Below are 7,700 nucleotides of genomic sequence, written 5' to 3' on the forward strand. Positions count from 1 at the left end.
AGACACAATATGCTGCTTCCCATTTTCAGTTAATTTCCTAAGCATACACAAAGACTTTCTTATTTTTATAGAATAGGATCATAAAATAAAACCACAATAAAATGTTTATCCATTCTAGAGCCCTGCCTGCATTTTAAAGAGCAAATCACTTATTACCTATTCTCTCTGTCATCTATACAATAATGATATAAATAAAATGCTAGGTAAAATGAGCTTGAAACACAAGGCTGTAAAGCATCTCCTACATTTAAGGAGATTTGATAAAGTCGAGTTATCACAGTAAACAAGCAAGCAAACAAACAGACCATCCCTACTATATAGGAATAGAACTTGTTTTTCAACGTCATACTTTGCTCGTCACTGTTGAGGAAGGATACACAACATAGAATTTAAATAACTGAATTTGATCTTTGAAAGAACACACATAACCCATTCTGTTTTCTTTTCCCACATCTCCAGTCACCCTCTCTCCCTACCTCCCTACAAGTCCGGTTGCTACATGCATGTTTTTCTTCTTTTCTTTTATTAGATATTTTCTTTATTTACATTTCAAATGCTATTCCTAAAGCCCCCTATACCCTCCCTCCACCCTGCTCCCCAACCCACCCACTCCTGCTTCCTTGCCCTGGCATTCCCCTGTGCTGGGGCATATGATCTTTGCAAGACCAAGGGCCTCTCCTCCCATTGATGGCCGACTAGGCCCTCCTCTGCTATATATGCAGCTACAGACTGAACTCTAGTGGGTAGGAGGGAGGGTACTGGGGGGTTCATATTGTTGTTCCACCTATAGGGCTGCAGACCCCTTTAGCTTCTCGGGTACTTTCTCTAGCTCCTTCGTTAGGGGCCCTGTGTTCCATCCAATAGCTGACTGTGAACAGCCACTTCTGTATTTGCCAGGCACTGTCATAGCCTCACAAGAGAGAGCCATATCAGGGTCCTGTCAGCAAAATCTTTCTGGCATAGCTACATGCACATCTTTTTTTGCTTTGTGACCTGCTAAGTTCAGTTAGGGCCATCTATGAGGCCATGGCTCAGGAATCTATGTTGGAGGCCAGTGAGCTCGTCATGAGTATACAACTGAAAACAGTGACAGCCTCTCCATGAGAAAGCATCAAGAGCCTATAGTTAGCCCAGAAAGCAAAGCCCCTTGAGCCCCTCCCTGATCCTTGATTGACAGGCCCAATCTTGTGACACCCTGTGCAGGCAGCCCTATCTCCTGTTAGATTTTGATTACAATGTCTGTGTCATGCTCTGAAGGAATGATTTCATAACCAGCTGCTTCATTCCTTATGTCCCCTCTTGTGGTGTTCCCTGACCCTTTGAGGGGACAGTGTAATATCTTATTTAGGTCTGAACCTTCAACCAGCATGCACTCTCAGCACTTTAAGTAGCCACAAGTCCCTGTATTCTCTCTAGTCACTGCAGCGGAAGGCTTCTCTGAGCTAGGCTGAGCATGGCATTTCTCTATGGGTATATACAGATATTTAGAAGGATGTCTGACCTCTGCCAATTTAGATAAACAGCATATCTTTACTTTTTTTAAAAAGCAATTCCCTAGTCTGTTCACTTTGTATCTCAGACATTTTATTGGATCAACAATAATTTTCTCTGAAGAACCATAAAAGAAACATATTTGTATTTACCCATGTCAAATCTATCATGAAAAAGCTCCTTATATCTTCCTTATAGAAAAATGAATATGCCAGAAACATACTGTAAGAGCTAAAGTTACCCTGTAAGCGCCACCTGCCCAGATGCCAGGGACCCAAGAGGTTCACAGGACCCAACAGGGATGACATTAGCCAAAGCACCCAACAAAGGGGAGAGAGAATCTGTAGAGACCATATGCAGTGGTTAGGCCTGGCCCCCTGTTGAGGGATGGAGCCATCCACCCATCTCAAAAATATTAATCCGGAATTATCCTGTCCAAATGTTTTCTATGCTATGAGGAAGTACGGAAATTCTTTCTTGATCCTTCATTTAAACCTACACACTGAACCCGGACCAGCTGAGGGGGATCTATTTCCAGAGCTCTGTAGTCTGAAGCCAGCACTGGTGACTTGCTTTCCTACATCTCTGAGTGATGAGCGAGTGCTGGCACATGTTGTACTTCAGAATTCATTTCAATCCGGTGCTAACTCGCAACTCTAGTCTTATTCCCGAGTTTTACCAACAAGAAATTTTTCCTCCTGCTGAAAGAGTCTGTTCACACTTTATGAAAAGTATCCCCTGTCATTATTATTCTCTTAAATACACACTAAAAAAAGTAGTACGTTTTAAAATTTTTATTTTATTTTATTTATACGAATGTTTTGCTTGAATGTATATATGTGTGTGCCTGGTTCCTAAAGAGGTCAGAAAAGGGCATTGGATCTCCTGGAACTGGAATTGCAGATGGCTGTGAACGTCCCTGTGAGTCTTGGACACTGAACCCAGGTCCTCTGCAGGAGCTGCTGGTGTGCTCGTCCCTCTCCAGCCCCTGGGCTCACTCATTTTCCTCAGCAGCTTTCTCATTCGCTTCTGATGCTGATTCTATTTTGCTGTGAAGCCTTCCCTGTGCAACCAGCCTATCATTCCCTTCTTTGTATTTCCCTATCCTTTGCAGGACAAAGGAAGGGTGTTTTCTTTTGTTCTCTCCAATAGGAGGTTGGGAAGAAGATGTAAATAAGGCTGGAGAGCCACACAGTATAACAAGCCTTAATTGGCTACTTCAACCAAAACTGATTTGTAGTTGAGAACGCTGAGGTCCAAGGAATGATAGCTGACTTAGTGGCAAAACAGACTGAAGACCATGACTTTTATGCCAGGCTGATCCCATTTCATGGTTGTTGATCACCTCCACTTCTCCTGACTCCCTGGTTTCTCTATTACTGTTTTCTGAGCATAGAGTGCCCATTTCTTCTTTGAAGCTGTAAACTCAGTGGCTGCTACAGAAATATTGTGACTTATGACTCTTAAATTCTTATCATATAATTGGAAGAATGAAAAGACAATAAGACCTTATTCTCAGAACAAAAATTGCCTTAAGTAGGGTTTGTTTGAAGAGCTTTACTGTTCACCTCGATCTGTACAATGCATTCTTTGTTTATCTCACCTGAGTCTAACTGACCTCTGAGAGTTGTTCACATGAACTCACTCACTTTTCAGTTACTCTTTAAAGTACCTCCATCCACCTTCTCAAATGGTGAAATACAGACTCGGAGGTGTACAATCAAGCATCCATGTTTGGTTAACCAGGAAACAGGATTTGCACCCACGTCTGTCTTTTTGCGTACTGAATATGACTAGGTATGTTGTGCTGTGTTAGTTACATCTTGGAAGGTAGTATTCCACCCAAATATCTTCAAATCCCTTTTATATTCTAATATGCAGCCTCTTCTCCCTGCCCATGCCTGCAATGCTTGAGTGACCAGGGCTTGGGTTCTTCTGAAGAGAATGGATCTTGTGCTAATGAAGCGGCTTCATTCGCAGAACCAGAAATCAGCTCCTATCTGCAGAGCTGGTCTTCTGCAGTGTGTGAAATATGAGGGCCCTTGTCTCTGGCTAAAACAATTTCTTAAATGTAGTAGAGATCCCTGTGGGCCAATCCATGTGATCTGTGTGGTACTGTCTGTCACCAAGTTCCTGCTTGCTGCGTCACTTCGGTCACTTTATTTCTTTCACACACATACTGTCTTTCCTCTCATAAATTAGTAAATTGCCTTTATGGGAATCTTTGTCTCAGGTTGCTTATGGTGATTCCAGACTAAGACAGAATGTCTTAATTATCAAATGATATTTACCAAGCACTTATTGTATGCCATGTAGTGCATGTGGTGCACTCACACAATAACTTAGTCCTCAGCACAGCACCACAAGTAGATGCCATCTCCCCCCTTTACAAATGAGAAAACTGAGCCTTACTATGTTGCTCAGCCATGTACCCAGTAGGACTGAGAACAAAGTGTACACCTTGATCTGACTTAAGCCATCTCATTTCCTGTCAGAGCCATTGAGGAAAGACTAAGGCAACTGAGTAAAGTTTCTGGAGATCGCCCATCGTTTTGCATAGCCTGTGATGGGTGAGCCTTAAGAATGCAGTCTTAGAGACTTCATCCCAGGATTGCTTCTTGCTGCTGAGATGCCTTTCCTGACACTATTACATAGCCAAATGGTTCCTGGGCATCAGCCCACCAAATAATTTTAGAAAGAAAGTTTTAAGAGATGGTTTTAGTTGTTTTGCCAAAAAGATATAATAAAATTGGAATCAAGAATAGAATGTGCCTACTCCTCATAGAATAGTAAGTAAAGGCTGCATAATAAGGAATACAATGCACTTTCACAATTACACTACAAGAGAGGTAGGCTTAGGACAAATTTGTAATCAAGGAAAAACATTCGTTTGAGGCCAAGGTGTGCACTATGGTAAAATGTGGCCATGTGAAACTGTTGCTTTGAACTTATAATGAGCTTACAGAATAAACCATTGCTTTGAACTTAACTATCAACATCCTTCTGTAACTCCCCTTTTGTGTAATATTTTATCTATGAGGTAAATTTCCAAAGAACTTTGTCTAAGAAGATCTAAGAAGGCTAGAGAGAAGGCATACACTGTGGCTTGGGGGCTCGGCCCCATCCACCAAATGTATATGTCTGTTTGTCTATACATATGCTTATGTATATGTGTGTAGGTATATGTGTATACATGTAAGTATGCATGACACTTGTGGAGTTGATGAGACAGGTAGTTGGGCCTGACCAGTGTGTGTGTGTGTGTGTGTGTGTGTGTGTGTGTGTGTGTATGAATGTGTGTGTATGTCTGCATGTTGTCTGTGCAAAAGATTTTTTTTTCTTTTCCTTCCTTCTCTCTCTGGTTCACAAAGAGTTCACAAGTTCCAAACCTCTTGCCTGACCAGGGAAAGGTCTTTTAACTAGAGAGACACTTATTAGCACAAAATAGTCAGAAAGAGTTATAAAGCCAGAGATCATTAGTCTTTGACCTTCACCCAATGCTATGTCCCACCTCATACCATTCATTCTAAAGGCCGAGGCAGGATTCCAGCAGTACCTTTTATACTACATTCCTCCGCTGTACATCATTTTCTCTGGGAGAAATTTGGCTCATAGCCGGTCAAACCCTGTATGTATGTGATGAAGGCTATCAAAGTCAATGATAAAAGTCTCAGAAAAAAACAAAATTATCACATATTTTATCTTAGATTGCCATGAAGACTTCTGAAACTGACGAGAAATCAAAATTCCTGTCTGAGGACTTCTCCCTGTGTGAGGAAGTCTAACTGAATTGGTCATGCAGTCTGCATAGTGATCCCTTAGGTATTTATGGAGGACATGCTTTGTAATAAGCTCGGGAGATAGAACATCCTTTCCCACGGGGGACACGCACATCAGTGAAGAAGATTGGCCTATGAAGGCCTATCACACAGGCATATGAGTGTTGTAATAAAAGTGAATGATAGCAAAGTGGATGCAGACAGGAGACACACCCCAGTTACTAACGTCTTGGGTGAGTCAGGGCTGGTGACAGAGTTGGAGGGCAATGGGATTTAGGCTGAGTCATAAAGACTGGGCAAGACTAAGATTATTCTATTACCCTGTTCCGTTCTGTTCTATTTTGGCAGATAACAGATTGGTGCTTAAAAAAAGAAGCCAGAATGTCATAGATGAAGAAATCGCCTGCACTTCTACTCCTCCTAGCTAAAAATCTAACAAAGATCTAGATCCCAAAGCATTTACTCTGGTGGGCACCATAGCGCAGATTCCGTCTGATTGGTAACGAGAGTGAGCAGAGTTACGTAGTCTCCCCAATGGTGCAGAATTATTTTATAATTAGAGTGTTTTCCTTCACTCCATCAAAAGGCTGCGGGAGTTATGAAAGATGATAGAAAACTAATATTTTTTCTAGTTTCAACTGTCATATGTTTCTCCCACCTCACCCCCCCCCCCCGTGGTATGTAAGTAAATTCAACTTTTTGTGCAATGAAGTAGTAAGAACCATGCTTGTGTTACAGGAGAACAGGTGACTCCTTTGAGGTCGTGATTGGGCTTGCCTGTTCATTATGTTGTCCATCAGTGGACTAGGAATTAGCCACAATTAGTCACTGTGTGCATTTGTCACACTGACTGAGTTAGAAAAAGTGGGGTTTTTTTGTTTTGTTTTTTGTTTTTTAAAAAAATACATTTGTTTTGGGATGGGAAAGGTTTTTGCAAAGCTCTCCCATTCTGTTCTGTCTAAAACCAGATCGAGTTATTTTGTTACAGTTATTTAATGTGTAAATGATATCACTATACATAAAGTATGTCTTTTAAAAACAATGCTTTCTTTCAAAATAGTGATTGCTCATATTCATGGTGTTCACAGCTATGTTAAATGAGGAAATCTGGTGTTCATACTTTGTTTTCCTGACTGTTTCTGAAAGGAGATGGGAACTTGCAGATGCTGGTGGGGACTCTGTAAAGAACAATGGTTTTCTCTGGGCTGAGTCCAACCCCACCTTTGTCAGTAACTGGGTGAACATGATTGTTCTACTTAGCCTCTCTGTCGGTCCATTTCCTGGACAACACGGTAAGGATAATAAAATCTGCTTCAGAAAGACAAAAGTGAATTAAAGACAGGACTCTGCAGACGTGCCGGCCTAGTGTTTAGTGAGTACTGGCTTGTCTTCTGTATGACACTGGTTATAGAGCAGTGACAGGTCAGGAAGACCTGAACTGGATTGGTCAAGACTTGGAGGCTCAGGATGATCCAGTCCTGGCGGCACCCAGTTTTTGTGAGTTTTACTTGGGGAAACCTAACCAATTTGTCACAGAAAATGCTGGTGGTAACCACCTCACTCTGCAAGCAGGGGAGGGAAAACAGCTATTTTTGAAATAGTCATCAGTTTCTAATAAAGTCTGCCTTCAGGAGAAGCGAGAAAAACAGCGCATAACCTGCTGGGATTTTATCACGGCTCACAAGATATGGGAAGAAGTGACCAGCTCTGGCAGATCTAGGCTCTCATATGGAGTTCAGATGTAGATCTCATACGTTAGTTCACTCCAGCCGTCCTGTCCTCTGACAGAGAGAGAAAGATTCTGAGGTCACATATGCCATTTACAGGCCAGAGGCAATAGCTCACTAATACATACAGAATTCGCGGGATTATAAGCATGCTGTCTTCCATGTACATACTTCAGTTCCTTTTACTCATTACAGCATGTCTGGCCTTGAAGAAAATGACCACAAAGCTTACTGAGAGTCAAGAAACAATGGGAAGAGATTGGGGAGCATCAGAGCCGTATGCAGCCTCCTTATCAGACAAAAAGTTTGTTTTATTAAAAAAATTTTTCACATATATTTTGGTCATGCTTTCTCTCTCCCCACCTCTCCACCTCCCCACTTTATGTTCTCTATCTCTTGTTCAAATCAAAACCCAAAGCACAAGACGGTCCAACCCCCCCCACAAAAATGCAAGAATAAAAACAAAGGAGCAAAAGACCAGTAAGACAAAAAATGCCCAAACAAAATGTCCACAGAGATACCATAGTGTTCACCCCAGGCATAAAGCCTGCCCTAGAGTATGGTTAATATGCCCAGTAAACTTCATTGGGGAAACTGGTTTTTCCCTTTGTCAGCAGGTGTCTATTCACATAGCTTCCTTTTTAGGGGTGGGACCCCATGGATACTTCCCCTTTTAGTGCCGGGAAAACTTGTTTATGCTTTC

The 7,700-nt window shown here is 41.8% G+C and overlaps 1 long non-coding RNA gene across 1 annotated transcript in view; it reads left to right on the forward strand.

The window, feature by feature from the left end:
- The window catches only part of Gm35066, a 14,159-nt gene extending 6,828 nt beyond the window's left edge, over positions 1 to 7,331 (forward strand). The window contains exons 3-4 of the long non-coding RNA XR_376167.3: positions 5,199 to 5,503; positions 5,619 to 7,331. This is a non-coding gene — a long non-coding RNA (predicted gene, 35066). The remainder of the gene's footprint in view (positions 1 to 5,198; positions 5,504 to 5,618) is intronic.
- The last annotated feature ends 369 nt before the right edge of the window (positions 7,332 to 7,700 follow it).

The sequence above is a fragment of the Mus musculus genome, chromosome 3 (assembly GCF_000001635.26).
Source record: "Mus musculus strain C57BL/6J chromosome 3, GRCm38.p6 C57BL/6J".
NCBI lineage: Eukaryota > Metazoa > Chordata > Mammalia > Rodentia > Muridae > Mus > Mus musculus.